Source organism: Elaeis guineensis, chromosome 2, assembly GCF_000442705.2.
Source record: "Elaeis guineensis isolate ETL-2024a chromosome 2, EG11, whole genome shotgun sequence".
In the NCBI taxonomy this organism is placed as follows: domain Eukaryota; kingdom Viridiplantae; phylum Streptophyta; class Magnoliopsida; order Arecales; family Arecaceae; genus Elaeis; species Elaeis guineensis.
In genome coordinates, this window is record NC_025994.2 from 119,813,965 (window position 1) to 119,831,316 (window position 17,352).

The 17,352-nt window shown below is 40.5% G+C and overlaps 1 pseudogene; it reads left to right on the top strand.

Moving 5' to 3' along the window:
* Positions 1-13,322: 13,322 nt before the first annotated feature.
* LOC140855385 (inositol polyphosphate multikinase beta-like) lies at positions 13,323-17,308 on the top strand (annotated as a pseudogene).
* Positions 17,309-17,352: the final 44 nt, after the last annotated feature.

A 17,352-nucleotide genomic window follows, 5' to 3' on the forward strand; every position in this document is an offset into this window, starting at 1 on the left:
GCAGAGGGAAATTCTATTCTCACAAAAGGCTGTAATTTATCTCAATTCTGTCGATCTGAGCAGACAATTAAATATGGAAAACTGCAACTTTCGGAGAGAAGCTGGGTTCAACCACCAACATCTTAGGTATTTTGAATCAAGGGTACATTGTAAAAAACCTTAAATTTGGACTCGGAGATTTCAGCAATAGAAATGTTATTATTCCAAGCAATCTGTGTAACTGACTGTTACTGTTGTTGCATACAGTAAGAGTGGAGATACACGAAGTCTCCTTGAACATAAGTTGAGCATGAACTAAGCATGTGGTTGAAGGCAACACGATCTAGTGACATTTAATTAGGTTGTCACTGAACAAGTTTATTTGTGTGACCATTTCTGAAGAGCATGTAACCTAGTCAAAAGTCCCAAAAAAAGGGTTTCTCTCAGAATAAAAATCAACATTGTTGATCATGATATATGATATGTAATTTGATGAAAAGTTAGAAGTTATGCATTTTTAAGATTTTTTTTTTATTAATCTATGCATCAAATGAATGTGAAATTAACCATTTCAATGGAATGATATTAGATTTCAATGCAATCTATATTTTAAAATCATTCATATTAGTTGAAATTTAATTTATATATTTTAAAAATATTTAAATCAAGATCAACGATTTAGAATGGGAAAATATGTATTTTGGGTTGTATTTTTCCTCACTAGCTATGTTTTTACAATCCATTTTTCCCAGTTTGATGCATATGCAAGAGACCTCAGAAGTTAAGAAAAGAACAGCTTCCGACTATTTTATATATTTTAAATCATGATTGATGGTGTTGATTTTATTTGAGATTTGTTTTATTGTTTTGGCTCCAAATCCAATCAGATTCTTTACCATCTGATTTGCATGGACATTAACGTAATAAACAAAAAGTTAATAGTTATTTTGTCATCCATTTGGATTTGAAATAAAATAAAAAAAATGTCACTAATGCATATGGGATGGAAGCTCATTTGTCATTCACGTGAGTTGTGTGAAAGTCCACACGTGTCAGGGATTGAGGTGGAGGTTTAGTTTATATTTATTTTAGAGCAATTATATTTATTTGACAAAATTTATATTTATTTTATTTTTATTTATTTTAAATTTATTTATATTTATTTTTGAAAGGCTTGAGTTTATCGTGAAGGGATTGAATTTATCCTGTCTGAAGTTTGTATTTATTTATTATTATTATTATTTATTAAAAAAGAGACATAAAGTGATCTATCATATCCATATTAATGGTCCCCCTCAATAGTAATGCATATAGAAACATCAATAATGATCATTAAGTTCTCATTAATATAAGGCCGGTATCAATTTATGGAGCACAACTTCAGAGAATAGTAACACATCAAAAAAATTGCACAAGCATCTTTCTATGCCATCACTTGTATGATGTCACAATAAATAGCTTTTTTTGGTCCCTAGCAAATCATGATCTATCACATTTTGTAGGATAAAGTAGCCATTTTTGTAGGACCCTTTTGTCCAAACACAGCCCTGATGGGAGATTGGAAGGAAAAGACGGTGTTCCGACTAGAGACGGTAACAAGTTGAGTATGAATCAGATTAGTCAATATCTATATCTATTCTATTATAAAAAAAATTTATATCTATATCTATCTTGTACCCATCTCGAATCAAACATGATAAAATAGAGGATAGACAGAGATCGGATCGGATCAGATATATCTACTTGTCTCCAATTGAATCAGATCGGATTGGAACAGGTGGTTAGATCTCACAAAAATCTTCAAATCTCTTTGAGCATCTATCAAAATTAAGATGTCAAAACTCCTACTTTTAGCTTCTAGTGAGATTAAGCTCTCAAAATCTTGCACTGATCTTTCTCAAGTGCTCTCTCTTCCATCACAAATTTTTTAAAAATGAGAATGACATAAAAAAAGAAAGATACATGAAAGAAAAAAATGATCAAGTTATGTGAAAATGGTCTTTTCCTTCTAAATTTTTTGATCCATCATTTTCCTCTCAATTTTTACTGTGTTTTCCATCCTCAGGGGTCTCGATTAGGTGGGTGGGAGGCTTGGAGTGGCTGAATACAGTTTCTCATGCTTATCATGCTTTATCATATTTGATATGAAAAAAAAAAAGAAAGAGATGGTAAAAAAATCGATGGACCTCATACTTATTTTTTGAAGAGAGAAGATAAAATAAATACCATGGTGGGTTAGTATTTGATAAATTTTTAAATGACGGTAATTCATACTTGACAAAAATATCTCCAATAAAGCTGTATATGTAATTATTGAATTTATTTTAATATTTTTTCAAATTTATTCAATAAAAAAAAAATTAAGATGAAGATGGTAATATATAAAGGGCTATATGATTTAGTCATTATATAAAAACTAATCAGAGATAACAATACTATCATAGTATTAAAAAATTATTTTATATTGAAAAATATATTTATAAATTTGATCATATTTTTATGTAAATTTATTTTCAACCAAACATAGTAATCTTTTTTTAATATTATTTTTTATAATAATTTTTTTTATTAAAAAAATATAGTAAAAATTATTTTCTTCCATAACCATTATCACAGATAAACGATTCTCAGAATTTATCAAATTACGGGTAACGTGGCGTATCCCAACTAAATGGCCTTAGAAGTCTCCGTCGTGTGGGAGGCTGGGTTGACGAGATCTTGCTGCAGGCTGCCCGTCGGTGCATAGCGATTGACAAATGATCGACCTAGCCCTTTGTTGGTGGATGTCTGGCCAGGACACCACCTCTCAGGATCTTTTCGACACCGTGCGATACAGCAGGAAGAAAGAAGAAATAAAACAGAAAACAATCAAATACGTGGATCAGCTAAAAAATACTCGCCTCCACGGGGCATACAAACTTCACTATAAGAAAAAAAATATTACAAGAGGAGATCTCATCTTTAACCCTCGTACATCCAATTTCTTCCTCACAGAAAGTTTTTCCTCACAAAAGCTCTCTCTAGGAAGACCCTCTGAACCCTTGAAGCGATTGCTGTCTAGGAGCCTCCTTGCTCCTCCTCTCAGCGTCGCACTGCTCTCTCTCTTTGTGGGTTCTCTTCCGTCAAAATCGAGCCACCACGCCCATTGCCGCTTCTCTGTTCAGGCATCAAGCCTTTTAAAGGCTTAAAACCCAATTAGATCATGATTAAGACTCCTAACAAGGCCCAAATAACTCCTCTGAGCCATCGGATCAACACCAACAGTGCTCCAGACCATCGGATCGTGAGCCGATTCATGAAATAGTCTGTGGACCACAAAAGACGATCCAAAAATGCCACGCGGTCCAATCGAGGGGAAACGCCTCCTTGGTCCATAGACCAGATCATGCACCATTCGGTCCACGGTGGATCGAGCTATGGGCTCCCAAACGCTGTATCGCGTGGGCCTGGGCCGCACCCGCGTGCTCGCACGCTTGGGTCTGGGCCGGCCGGCGCACTCGCAGGCTTGGGCCGGCCTGGCCACGCCGCACGCTAGTGTGCCCGGGCCTAGGCCGCGCCCGCGCACTGGGCCGCACCCTGCGCACCCGGGCCGCATGCTGCCGCGCCTGGGCCATGCACCGTCGTGCATGACCACACAACCACCGCTCCACCGGCCCACCGTCGGCTATCAGCGGTCCTCCACCGCTCAGAGTTTTGTGCCGACTTCAATCGAGCATATCTCGATCATCCAGACTCCGTTTGTGATGATTTTGATCTCGTTGGACTTTATTTTTCATCGCGGATCTCGCTGTGGATTCACTATAGATTGAATCTTGAAGTGTCAAATCCTAACAATCTCCATCTCGACTAGATATTCGGCCTCCTCCTCAGTTTGAGAGCTTTTGGATCTCCTCGCCCCCATGCCCTGGGGCAATAGCCTACTGATCATTGATGGACAAACATGGGAGTCGAGCCAGGCCGCTCGCTCTCATTTTCATCATATGCTGTGCTCTTCCTGATCTGAGACCTACTCAGGGTATCATCATACGGCAATAGGAATCTCACCTTGCGATATCACCTTTCATCCTCCTGAGTCTTTTGTCTCATGCCCAATCCACCTCCACTTTGAGCTCTACCTCGCTCTGGGCTCCTCCTAGCTCTTGAAGCTCCACCTTGCACTGGGCTCTCCGTCAAGTAATAATGTCTTCTCCTCCTCTTCTTCCCCTCCAGAACAATTTTATCGTCGCATAGCATCTTCAGGATTTCTTCACCAGCTACTGTCTTGTAGCCTCTCGAATCCAATCTACTCAGTGAGATAAGATTTTGCCTGAAGTTGGATATGTATCGGACCTCTTTCAATCTTCTTACTGCACCATCATGTGTCCTCTAGTTGATCTTTCCGATGCCTCTGATCTCACAGCATGATCCATCCGACAGATAAACAGTACCCTCATTATTTTTTAGAGAGTCAAACTGCTCCTCTCTGCAACATATATGATAGGTGCATGTAGAATCTAAAATTCACTGTTGAGAATAAGTAGATACCTCGTCAGATATCTCCCTCTGAATCGCGACTGACCATCCCTACAATAGCCATCATCCGATCCCTGAGTTGAGAGTAATCTCTAGCTAGATGCTCCAACTCGTCACACTGGTAACACTTGATTTTGTTCAAGTCCCTCCTAGATTGGACCGTCCTCGTCACGATCTCCGATCGCTACGTCTACTGCCTCCTGCTCCTCCAGAAACCACCAAAGTTGAGCTACCGCCACCTGAGCTCGAAGCTGGATTCTCCCTCCTGAGAACCTCATTCTGATGAATTGTCGCAGTGACCTCGTCCATCTTGATGGTGCTCTTTTTCATTAGAAGAGCATTCACCGAGGACTCATATGAAGGGAGAAGCGACATTAGCAAAACCAGCGTTCTGATCTTCTCCTCAATATTCTCACAAATGCTAAAGAGGTTGGTGAGATATTCTGGAAGTGACTTAGATACTCTTGTACGCTCTGTCCCTCACTTATCCGCAGCTGATAGAATTGCCTCTAGAGAAAAAGAGTATTGGTGAGAGATTTTGCCATAGACAACTCCTCGAGCTTCGACCACAGTACCGTCGGAGAAGTCTCGCCAAGCACATAGATCACCACCTCGTCTGTTAGGTACATGCGGATGGTACTCACCGTCTACATCTGTAGCAGTCCTCAATCCTTCATCTTCATGGTGGTCGGCTTCTCCTCATATAAGAGAGTATTAATCAATCATTGTTGGATGAGCACATCCTTCATCTTTGCTTGCCACAAGGAGAAATTACTCTTTCCATCAAACTTGTTGATCTCCATCTTGATTGATCTTGTCTTCTCCATCTTTTGTCTTGTTCACCACTGCTGTAATCTGCATCTTTGTACCGCCTTGCTCTGATACCACTTGTTGGTGGATGTTTGGTCAGAACACCACCTTCCAGGGCCTTTTCGATACCGCATGATGCAGCAGGAAGAAAGAAAAAAATAAAACAAAAAATAATCAAATACGTGGATCAGCCAAAAAAGACTCACCTCCACGGGGCATGTAAACTTTACTATGAAAAAAATATTACAAGAGGAGATTTCACCCTCAACTCTCGTACACTCAATTTCTTTCTTACCGAAAGTTTTTCCTCACAAAAGCTCTCTCTAAGAAGATCCCTTTGAATCTCTGAAGCGACCGCTGTCCGCTGTCCAGGAGCCTCCTTACTCTTTCTCCTCTCAGCGTCGCATTGCTCTCTCTCTCCGTGAATTCTCTTCCATCAAAATCGAGCCACCATGCCCGTTACCGCTTTTCTGTTCAGGTATCAGGCCTTTTAAAGGCTTAAAACCCAATTAGATCATGATTAGGACTCCTAACAAGGCCCAAATAACTCCTCTGAGCTGTCGGATCAACACTAGCAGCGCCTCAGACCATCAGATCGCGATCCGATACACGGAATAATCCATGGACCACGAGAAACGATCCAAAAATGCCACGCGGTCCACGATCGACCGCAAGAAACCGAGGAGAAATGCCCCCTCGATCCACATACCCAGACATGCACCGTCCGGTCCACAGTGGACTAGGCTACGGGCTCCCTGACGCAGGCTCGCATGGGCCTGGGCCGCGCCCGTGCGCTCGTGCGCCTGGGCTGACCTGTGCACTTACGCGCTCGGGCCTGGACCGCACCCGCACGCTGCCACGCCTGGGCCACGTGCGGCCACGCTGCTGCCGCTCCATCGGCCCACCGTCGGTCGTCGGTGGTCCTCCACCACTTCGAATTCCATGCCGACTTCAATCGAGTATATCTCGATTATTCGGACTTCGTTTGGGATGATCTTGATCTCGTTGGACTCCGTTTTTCATCGCATACCTCACTGTGGACTCAATATGAACCAAATCTCGAGACGTCAAATCTTAACAACCTTTACCTGTTAAGCATGGCCATTCTTGGTCACAGGTTTTTTAAGGTGCTTGTCGCTTTTGTTGAGAGATGCCTAAGGCCCCGGTGGTGCGAATTAGTTGCACTCCAAAAGTGGTTCACAATGGTAGTGGCTTTCTCCGAAATTGAGGTTGAACTGGCTTGCTCAAAAATGGAAGGCGGCACTCATCGGTAAGGTTCTTCGGAGGGTTATCCTTTGAGTTTATCCAAAAGGAGCAAGAGCTGGGCGGGGCTTGAGGGCCGATTTGCGAGCTATATACCACTCTCAGAGGGTTTGTTTGTGTTCAAGCTTCCATCGAAAGTTTAGGACAAGACTTTGGCTTGGGGACCTTGTTCCTTCGCTGGCCAGCTTCCTACCTTAGAAAAATGGCACCCCAATTTCAAGCGGGGAAGGGACAATATGCTTTTGTTTGCTTGTGAATGCCAGTATCTTCTGATTGAACTATGGGAGGAGAAAATCCTCCCTATAGCCTCGGTGGCTGGCACGCCGAGGTTCCTTGATGACCGGACGGCTACAGTGGCGAGGGTTGGATTTGCCTGTGTCTATGTTCAAGTGGACCTTCACCAAACTATTTGTCCAGGAACTACAATTAAGGTGAAGGATCAAGAGACATGGCAAGAATTTGCATATATACGAGGATTTGCCTGGTTTGTGTTATGTTTGTGGAACGCTAGGGTATCTTTGTTGGGCCTACGAGATGGTTGACCCAGAGCCAGCTGCTCATGCGAAGACATTTTTAGACCCTGGCTGGATAAGGGTGGCTAGGGTCTGAATAGCTGAACCTACAAGTACTGCAGCTTCGGCTTCTTGTTTGGCAGATACTTCCACTCCTCCATCTAAGCCATCTAGTTGGGCCACCCCTAAGAAGCCAATCCGATCATTCCCATCCTCTACGCTTCTAATGGAGGGAACAAATGGGCGAAGGTCTCGTTTTGCTCCACTTGAGATGCTCGAACCAGAAGTGGCCTCTGAGCATCGATCCATGGATGTAGGGCCTTCACTTGCCATCCATGTACTGGCTCCGAAGGAGAAACATAAATGATCTCCTAAGTCACAAACTATGGGTCAGAGTAGGGGTATTGAGTCGAGTCTCCACCAATGCCTGAGGTCTTGGTTGTTGAAGAATTGGAACATGCTCTACATCAACCTCTCTCTGAACTGAGGTGCGAACTGTCTCTACTGTTCACACTACAGATCGAATGGAGGATCATCAACAAGGCCATAACTCTGAGCCACCGCTTGAACCAACAGCCCAAACAACATGCATCGACTTCATCGGGTTGTTTTGCCGGTGCCGCCGGGATTCATATTCGGGATGTAGATTTGGAAGTGGCCGAGTCATACTCATGTTGAGATGAGATATCCAGGGCTATATTCATGCTGAGATGAGATATTCCGAACCATATTCATGCTGAGATGAGATATCCTGAGTTATACTCATGTTGAGATGAAATATTTCGAGCTATACTCATGTTGAGATGAGGTATCCTAAGCCATGTTCATGCTGAGATGAGGTATCTCGAATCATATTCATGCTGAGATGAGGTATTTTTATACTTAGCCATCTTCATGCCCAGCTAAGACTCCACTTGAGTTCTACCCATTACGTGATCCTGAGATGAGGTATTTTTATACTTAGCCATCTTCATGCAAAGCTGAGACTTCACTTGAGTTCTACCAATTATGTGATCCACTCTGATACTTCAATGGCCTTCTGACTCATATGACAACCACCCACACCATGTAAAAAATATCAAAAATAATAAATACCTCTATATGGGGAGCATATGAAGGCTAAAATTTCTCCATACTCTCAACTCCTGATTGACAGTCTGTGCAATTAATAAGTGGGATCCTCATATGCCATGAGATGACACCACTCACCTAACTTGAAAAGGTCAAAAGGTCAGGCACGATCTTCGGAGATATTCAATAAAGGCAAAGAGGATGTTTAAATCTCATAATCTTACGGAAGCAGATAAGGGCTAAAATATGTCACCTACTACAGCATGTCCAACAATTCGACAACCTCGAAACCGCACGTTTCCACGGTTGTTGGACCATATTCTCTACAAATAACTAAAGTCCCAAGGACCGAGGTAAGTAACACCTCTTAGAGAATCAGTTGCCGCTTCTATTGTTCTTTGATTCCTGATTTGAGCATCGGAGGGTTCTTATCGGAACGAAAACCTTCGGCTCGGATTTTGTTTTGCGAGTTACTCTAGTATCACTGTGTAAGGTCCAGTTGTTCATCTTTCGATCTTAGATGAAACAAACAGCAACAAATAGGTTGGAAGGAGGGATGGCCTCAGGAGGGGGATGGGAGTTTGTTAATATGCATGACCCTAACAAGGAGGCAACCATGGAGGTGTCTCATGCTCCTTTGTAAATTATGTAAAAAAAATATTATAAGGGACCATAAGTTGGATGTTTGTTGTTTGTTAGAGACTAGATTGTCAGAAGGGTCTTTACCTCAAGAAATTATTGCATGCACCGTGTGCAAGTGAATTAGAGCAAATCTCAAAGTATACGCATGATGGATAGCGCGCAATCAAGAATTGGTGAAATAAAAGGGGTAGCGTGGTATGTTTACCCACCGTGGGATTTGACGCGGTCCACTTGCACCTGGTGCATGCAATAAAGAGGCCTTTATCCCAGATATTGAGGATAACGGGACCTGCATGGAACACTGATATGATACCAGCTGAATGTCTGTCAGGGGGTAATCTCATGATATCGTGCAAGGATATGGGACAAATTACTTTCACACACTCGAGCTGTCAGGTGGCCTATGGTCTATTTTCCTCCAACTTCGAGCCTAACATGGGTGTCACGGATTGTGTATGCAAGCACCAATGGGTAACGAGGCAGGCTCTATGGGGATTCACCGGCAGCGGTCCAGACCTTGGGTCTATCTATAGTATTAGTGGGAGATTTCATGCTAATTAAGGACAACAAAGGAGGTCGGCCTTTTCGGTTGGATCAAGATATACAAGAATTCCGATCCATGATTCAAACTTAGAGACTTGCTGACCTGGGTTTGAGGGCCGTCATATACTTGGTGTAACGATCGGCTGGGATATGCAAGGGTTTGCGAGTGAATTGATCAGGCATTCACAAACATACAAAGGATAGACTTATTTTCTGAATTTAAAATCTATTATTTAGCCTGTTTTGCATCCGATCATTACGTCCTGCTATTTATAATGTTAGTTCATCATGAACAGAGATCGAAACCCTTTTCGGTTTCAAAAGCTTCGGATCTTAAATAATGGTACTAATGATATAGTAAGGCGGCCTTAGCATTGCCAAGGCAGTCATCTCTGAGGGTTCGACTATTTCTCTTACATTACAATACAAAGATAACCCTTACAAGATCGAACCACACTCATGTGGGTGACATTTTTTGGATAGAGGATGCATTAAATTTGAAATTATTACAATTGCAATTTAAGGAAGCTTGGGATGGTGGTCTATTAGAAATTGGACATAGAGATCTTTTGCTCACTCTTTGGGCCTATAATTTCAATGTGATGATGCAGAAAATTTTTTGACAGCAAAAATCTAGGATCATGTGGATCAAGGAAGGCCATGCCAAGGAGGTCCAATCGAATCTTTGTGCTTTAGGATGACAAATTGCTAGCCGTTGTTACTGTGGATGATCAAGACAAAGCTCCTAGCCTAGATAGTTTTCCTCTATTTTTCTTTCAAGGAGTTCTGGCATATAATCAAGAATGATGTTGTAGCAGCGGTCAAATATGTATTCAAGCATGGCTTTCTTCTTTTCTCTTGGAAGTGAACATTAATAGCCTCATCCCCAACAAACCTTGTTTATAATTGATGTTCATCCCATTGGTCTATGCAACAACATAGTGTATAAAATAGTGGCTAAAATCTTAGTGAACATGCTCACACCTATACTACCTAATTTGATTTCCCCTACTTAGGGTGCTTTTGATTTGGGCTACAAAATATTTAAAAATTTACAGTGGCTCAAGAAATAATGCGCTCTCTTATGCATGCCCCTAGGATAAAGAGTCTAATGGCAATTAAAGCCGACATGGAAAAGGCCTATGATAGGATGAATTGGGATTTTTGGTTAGCTGTCCTTGCACACTTCGGATTTCATCCTAGATTTATTAGTTGGATCTAGGCCTATGTTTTAAACCCCCAATCTACCCTACTAGTTAGCTGCATCCAAATGGATTGGTTTCAACCATGCATGGGGTTGCATCAAGGTTGTCCATTCTATTTATCATTTGCTCTAATATATTTTCTAGGTTGTTGCAAATGGTGGTGGACCATCAAGTGCTTCAGGCATTTAGATAACGGGGCCATCCATTACTCATATTTTCTTTGCAGACTTGTTGGTGGCAAGAGCTACAAGAAAGCTATGTTTTAAGTGGCTGTGGAAACTTGATGTGCCTATGCAAGTTAAATTGTTTGGGTGGAAGTGGCTTTGGTTGAATCTACCATGCACACAACTCCTTGTTGCTCGAGGAATTATAGGCCGAGACCATATTTATTGTGATCTATGTCCTAACAATCAGGAAAATGTGGAACATGTCTCCATTCTTTGTGAGTTTGCTTCAAGCCTACCGGAATTTATTACATGTGTTTGAGCATCAGGTGCCGGTGCCTACCTCTTTGCCATCACTTGTTCATATCCTCACAGGTGCCTCGAAGCATGAAGGTTGTAATGCTTTATACATTGTGTTTGCTATGGAAGGCTAAGATTCGCCAGTAATTTAATTAAGCATCATTTCCTCAGGCCTGGTCAGCTGGTAAGGATGGTATTATGTTTCTCTGATAATCTCGCTTCAAATCTCTCTTCAATGTGAAATCAAATGGGCCTTATGATAGGTCAGGGAAGTGGGGTGCGTCTATAATTCCATCCCCGTTACTTTCATCTGAGAGCTGAAACTGAATTGGATATGGGTCGGATATCAGTATATCCATATTCATATCCATATTTGTTTTGCCTTCGGATACAAATACGGATATGTATATTAGTCGGATACAAAAAAATCATATCCATATTTATTTTAAACGGATACGGATATAAATCAGATATTAAAAATATGGATATAAATATGGATAAAATCGGATAATTAAACTTTATAATTACAAAATCAAAGATATTGCTAAGTGGATGATAAATCAAGTTCATAGCATGTTAATATAGTTATATATTTTCTTTAAAAGATAATAAATGCTATACAAAATTAAATAAGATTGTAAGTAGAATTGGATATTCGAATATGGATCGGATGGTTGTCATCTATATCCACATCATTTTGCTTTAACGAATATAGATGTGAATGCGAATATTAATCGGATATTTAGATTTCTTTTTATATCCAAATAGATTCGGATATGAAAACAGATTTGAATGGATATTATCCGATCCATTTCCATCCCTACTTCATCTACTATCACTGTTTGCTGGTCATCCCTTTTCCGGTCTTGTGAAGATTAATTTTGATGGTTCCCTATCTAATTCTACATCAGCTATTGCTTTTATCATTAGAAATGTGCAAGATGTTTGGCTTTTCAATTGAATGCTTGTTTAGTGCCAATAGTGGGATTGGATAGAGCATGGGCAGGAATTTGGGAGGCAGTCATTCGTCTTCATACCCAAGTTTGGTTTGAAGGGGATTCAAAAACAATTATGCATTAGGTTAATGCAGCATCTTCTCCAAATCTATAGGTTATTTGCTTTCCAAGGACATCTTACAATGAACTCCCAAGCATGTCAAGCAAGTCAGTCTGTTACGTTTAAACTCATGTCCTAACTCCATGTAACTCAGCTAAACCTTGCAAACATGACGAAATCAAAAGTGAGATATGATGACAAGAGTCATATATAAAGCAAAACAACATTATCAACAAAACCAAACCAAATCAAGACAAGGTAGGTCATGGAGCATAACTCTAAACCATAACAAACACGTGCCAGAAAACTCCTAAAACTCATCTACATGACATCACTTAAATGACGTTGGTGTAGCATATTTTTCTCCAGGACCGGTAAGTCATAAATGAATGGCTATTCATGCACATGCACCACACTTGGCAGGACCAGGCCAAAAGCCAATTTGGACTGTGCTCCTGGCACTAGCAAGACATTACCTGTATCTGGTCAGTTCTGGTGAGGAAGAACCCCTGGTGTGGAAAAGGGGTAAAGGTTGAAGTGTCTGAGAACAGGACTGGTGGAGCACGCTAACCTTGTTCTAAGACTGGAGGTAGGCATGGGCAAGAATACAAGGAGGAATATGATGCATCCCAGCCACCGTCACCTCCTTGCTCGACTTCGTTGGTAGGTTTGAGCTAAAGTTCTAGCTTAGATCCGGTAAACATGAACTCAATTAGGGTCTATGATCTGTACTCAGAACTTGTTCACCTGATTGGGTTTTAGTTTAGATCCATATGTAGCTCAATAGTTCAAACTTCATAGAGGGGTCAGAAATGGTCACCTCTGCTGGCCCACTGATCATACCCTGTCGGTAGCCAGCTTCCCTTGCACAGCACACACGAGCAAATTAAATTGGTATAAAAGCAATTCTTGCTTTTGAAAATGAAAGAATTCTGCCGTTAGCCATTACATTTGGGGGTGCTCGATTTGCAATTGAAATCAGAATCAAAATTGAAACAAAAATGAATTGAAATTGAAATCAAAATTAAAATCGAAATCGAAATGATCGAATTATCTGAAATATTTGATTTGTAATTGGGATCGAAATCGATGATTCTCATTATTATTGTTTGGTTCATATAAAGATAGGAATCAGAGTAAACTTAAATTTTTATTTTTATTCTTAATTAAAATTTTAAAAAATTAATATTAAATAAAAAATAAATATAATAATAATATTTTATTTTTTTAAAAAAAATATAGATAGCAAATTATCATTAAAAAAAATGCTGAGGCTCTCAGACCATCAAGTAGCCGGCCATTAGGCTGCAGAGGGCCAGCTAGACCCCCTCATCGCGACGACCGTGGGGCCCATGAGGTGGCCTTCTACTTGTTCTTCTCCTTCGATCCCCACATCCCTCTGCACCTTCTTCCTGGGCTTCCACGGCACCTAGTTCCTCCCCACCTTTGACGGCTCCGATCCCCACCCTCACCTCATCCTTGATGATCTCACCGCCTGCCTCCGCTGCCCCTCCCTCATCGATGTCAAGATCGGTGTCCGCACCTGGTACTCTTCCACCTCCAATGACTACTTTCACAAATGCCTCAAGAAGGACCGCGACACCACCAGCCTTGCCCTCGACTTTTGAATCTCCGATGCATGGATCTACCAAGATGGCGACGCCAGCTTTTGGCGGGCCGATCACAATGCCATCTGGCGGTTCACAGCCAAGGACATCCGGCGAACGCTTAGGCAGTTTGTATCCTCGAATCCCGTATCAGATTCGGGCCCACCAGATTGCACCTTCACCTCCGCAGTGTATGATCGATCGGACGAGGTGCTGGCCTAGCTGTTGGAGCTGGAAAGACGATTTTTTTTTTTAAGGGGGTGTTTGGTTGGGGGGAGTGGGGGTCTGGAATCGGAATCGGAATCGGAATGGATGACTCTCATGCCAACTGTTTGGTTAAAAGGAGTTCCATTCCGATTTTGATTTCAGGATGGAATGGGAATGACTCAATCTATATAAAACTCAATCCCTACTCTCCTCTATGGATTTAAATTTTCATTCCAATTTCGATTTTGATTCCGATTTCAATCACGAACCAAATGCTTCGGAGGATTTGACCATTCCAATTTCGATTCCGATTCCAAACCATTCTGATTTCGATTTTCATTTCGATTTTGGTTATGAACCAAACATCCCCTAAGTGGAATAAGATTTTGGCTCCGTTGGGATGACTTTGGATTCGATTATGGAAGGAATGGATCATTTTCATTCTTCTTTAGAATAAAAATCGGAATGAAACTCTCTCCAACCAAATAGTTGGAATGGGAGTCATCCATTCTGATTTTCATTTCAGACCTTAATTACCCCCAACTAAGCATCCTCTTAATTGTCAGAGAAATTTGGAATGAAATATGGGTGATTTTTATGCTTCGGTTGTTTATTTGTGACCTATCAAATGCAGTCATGTGTGGAAAATGCCTATCTCAAACCGAGTCAAAACCTTTTGGTGGAGACTAGGTTGGGAAAGACTACCATGTAAGGTGGTGCTTGCAAATTGCAATATTATCCCAAGGAGCCATCCATGCTGTGATATTTGCACTGATCCACCGGAGGATTGTAGCCATGTAATTGTTCAATGTTCTGTTTCTCGCGAATGCTGGCAGTAACTTTGTCACATGTACCAACTTCATTTTATTCCGAATTCTTTGTCGGACTTGCTAAATTTTTTATCAAATGCCTTGGTAGAGAAATCCAGGAAAGTTCTTATGGTGTATTTGGCATGGTTGATCTGGCAGCCACGTTGCGATAGAATATTCAGTCAGAACACCATACTTCCAGCTCAAATTCTTCGAAAAGCTGCTGTTTTCTTTCATTCCACAATGTCATCTTTACATTCATCCTTAAGTATACCGTGTCGGCACTGGGGTAGCCTTATTTCTTTATCAATTTCAGAATCATCTTCACCTATACAGGTTAAATGGTTGCCCCCTTCCATAGGTACACTTAAGGTAAATTTTGATGCATCTGTGATAAATGGAAAAGCTGCTATTAGTTATATTATAAGAAATCATGATTCTTATACTTTGCAAGCTGGAGGTAGGTGTTTGCGAACCACAATAGTGCCATATGCTAAACTGATGGCACCATGGCTTGGAGTTAGAACTGCAATTTTAGAATGCAATGCTTCAAATCTATGGATTGAAGGTGATTCTTTGATAGTAATACAGTGGTTAAATAAACCACAGGATTCGAACTGTTTTCATATTCCTTTTCTCAAATATTTATATCATTGAAAGGTATCAAATCCTCGTATTACTATATCTCATACCTATAGAGAAGTTAACTAAGTAGCTGATTATCTGGCTTCCAAGGCAAACCCGGGTGATTTCACATGGCACTTGTTGACTAATTTTGATGATTATTGCTTTCGTCTTATTCAATCTGATGGATATGGTACTCAATTTGACAGAAGGTAGATATTACAAACATATATTAATCTTATACTACTGTGGCTCGTTATTCCAGCGTTTTTCTCAATTGAGCTTTCTGGGTGTTAAGTATTTATGCTATGTGTGGCATTTATTATCTCCAGCCTGCTGTCACTTCATGTTCAAATTGAACTTCACAGTTTTGCCTTGCAAATGTACATTCTGTGGATTCGATATTTGCTTGATTATGGCTCTTTCATCCCAGATGATGTTCGACCTAGTAGGATATGCTTTTCAAGATACTTCTTTCAAAAGCTTTGGCAACTAAATTGGCATTCACTTTATCTCCCAAATGATGTAATTTATATCTTCATTACTGATGGAAGTTGGGTTTCAAATGCTGTCCCAGTTATTGCTTGGTATGTATCACAATTGGGACACATTTGGCATGGTTGTTGTCCCTTACTTGACCTTTGCTGCTGCTATTACTATATCTCAAATGATGTCTCAATGAGAGTTGATATTGATGGGAAGAGGCACATATTTAACTTGCTTGAGGCTTTAGCTCAAAAATTTGCTTTCAAATTATACAGATTTATCCTATTTTTAGCACTGCATCTGTATCATCTTTGCTACATACTCATGCCTATCAATACCACACATACTTCAGCAGCAAATGTATACTCTTATATGGTTCTGTACAGAATTCTGGAGATTAATACAGGTTCATGATATGCTTCAATCCCTTCATACATCTTTATAGATGTCTGTGAAACACTGTACAGGTTTATGAAGTATGGACTTATAGAATGGTATTATGTCTCTTTCTACAATCTATTTGGTTTCAAGTTTGAAGAGTCTTGTTTCCTGACACTTGCCTTCAACAGAGAAATACCAAATAACACACTCCATTCAACCATCCAAGGGTCATGCATTGCAGATAGTCACATTTCTTTTGTGGAGCTTACTTTTACTTCTCTTTATGTCAAAAAATTAAAACTTTATATTTTTTATCTTTTTTATTTTGGTCTACTTTTGCATGTATCACAGAATGGCTGGATCATCTTATGTATATTTCTTTTTGGTTGGACTATATTTTGTCCAACCCTCTATAAGCTGCTGTTGTAATTAAACTTGTTACTGCTTATTTGGTTTAATAAAAGTCTACATTTTTTACAAAAAAAAAAAAAAAAATCAGCCATGTACTAGAACTATAAAAGCTGCACGGTCATGCTAGCAATTATCAAGATGCACCAATGTGGGTTCTATTCATTGTGCTGCAGTGATTACTGCCATGGCCATGCATGTGATGCACGCAATAGTTTTTTCTATGAGGTTCACCACCACAGCATATCACCATCAGCTCTCCTTTTATTCCCCAAACCCGTGCCACCAAGGTCCTCTATCTACATCACCATCTATACCTTATCTATTTATCTACGAACAGTTTCAGACCACTATTTCTCAACATCAACATCAACCTTATCAATATGCAATTTATAAGGATCAGATACATTTAATTCCACATCATTTATTTGCTAAAAAAATCTTAGATACTTTATGAAGCCACAAAAAATCTAAAACATAACTTATAGCTAGCATATTTAGATGAAATTCTGGATGATTACAAATAGTATACAAATCTAAAGTCCCCAAAATAAATTCCCTCTAACTTTTTTAAATGAGATATTGAGTCACTATACGGTCAGTTCAGCATTTCTTTCAGGATATTCGTTGTTCCAAAGCCACATGAAGCCCCATCTGCCTAATATGCCGACCCTATCTGCTACTGTCCCGGGCTTCCGCAAAATAAATACAAATTTGACTTCAGCATGAGACGTTCTGCCGACGCTACGAGCTTACATATCTCATCCGACCAC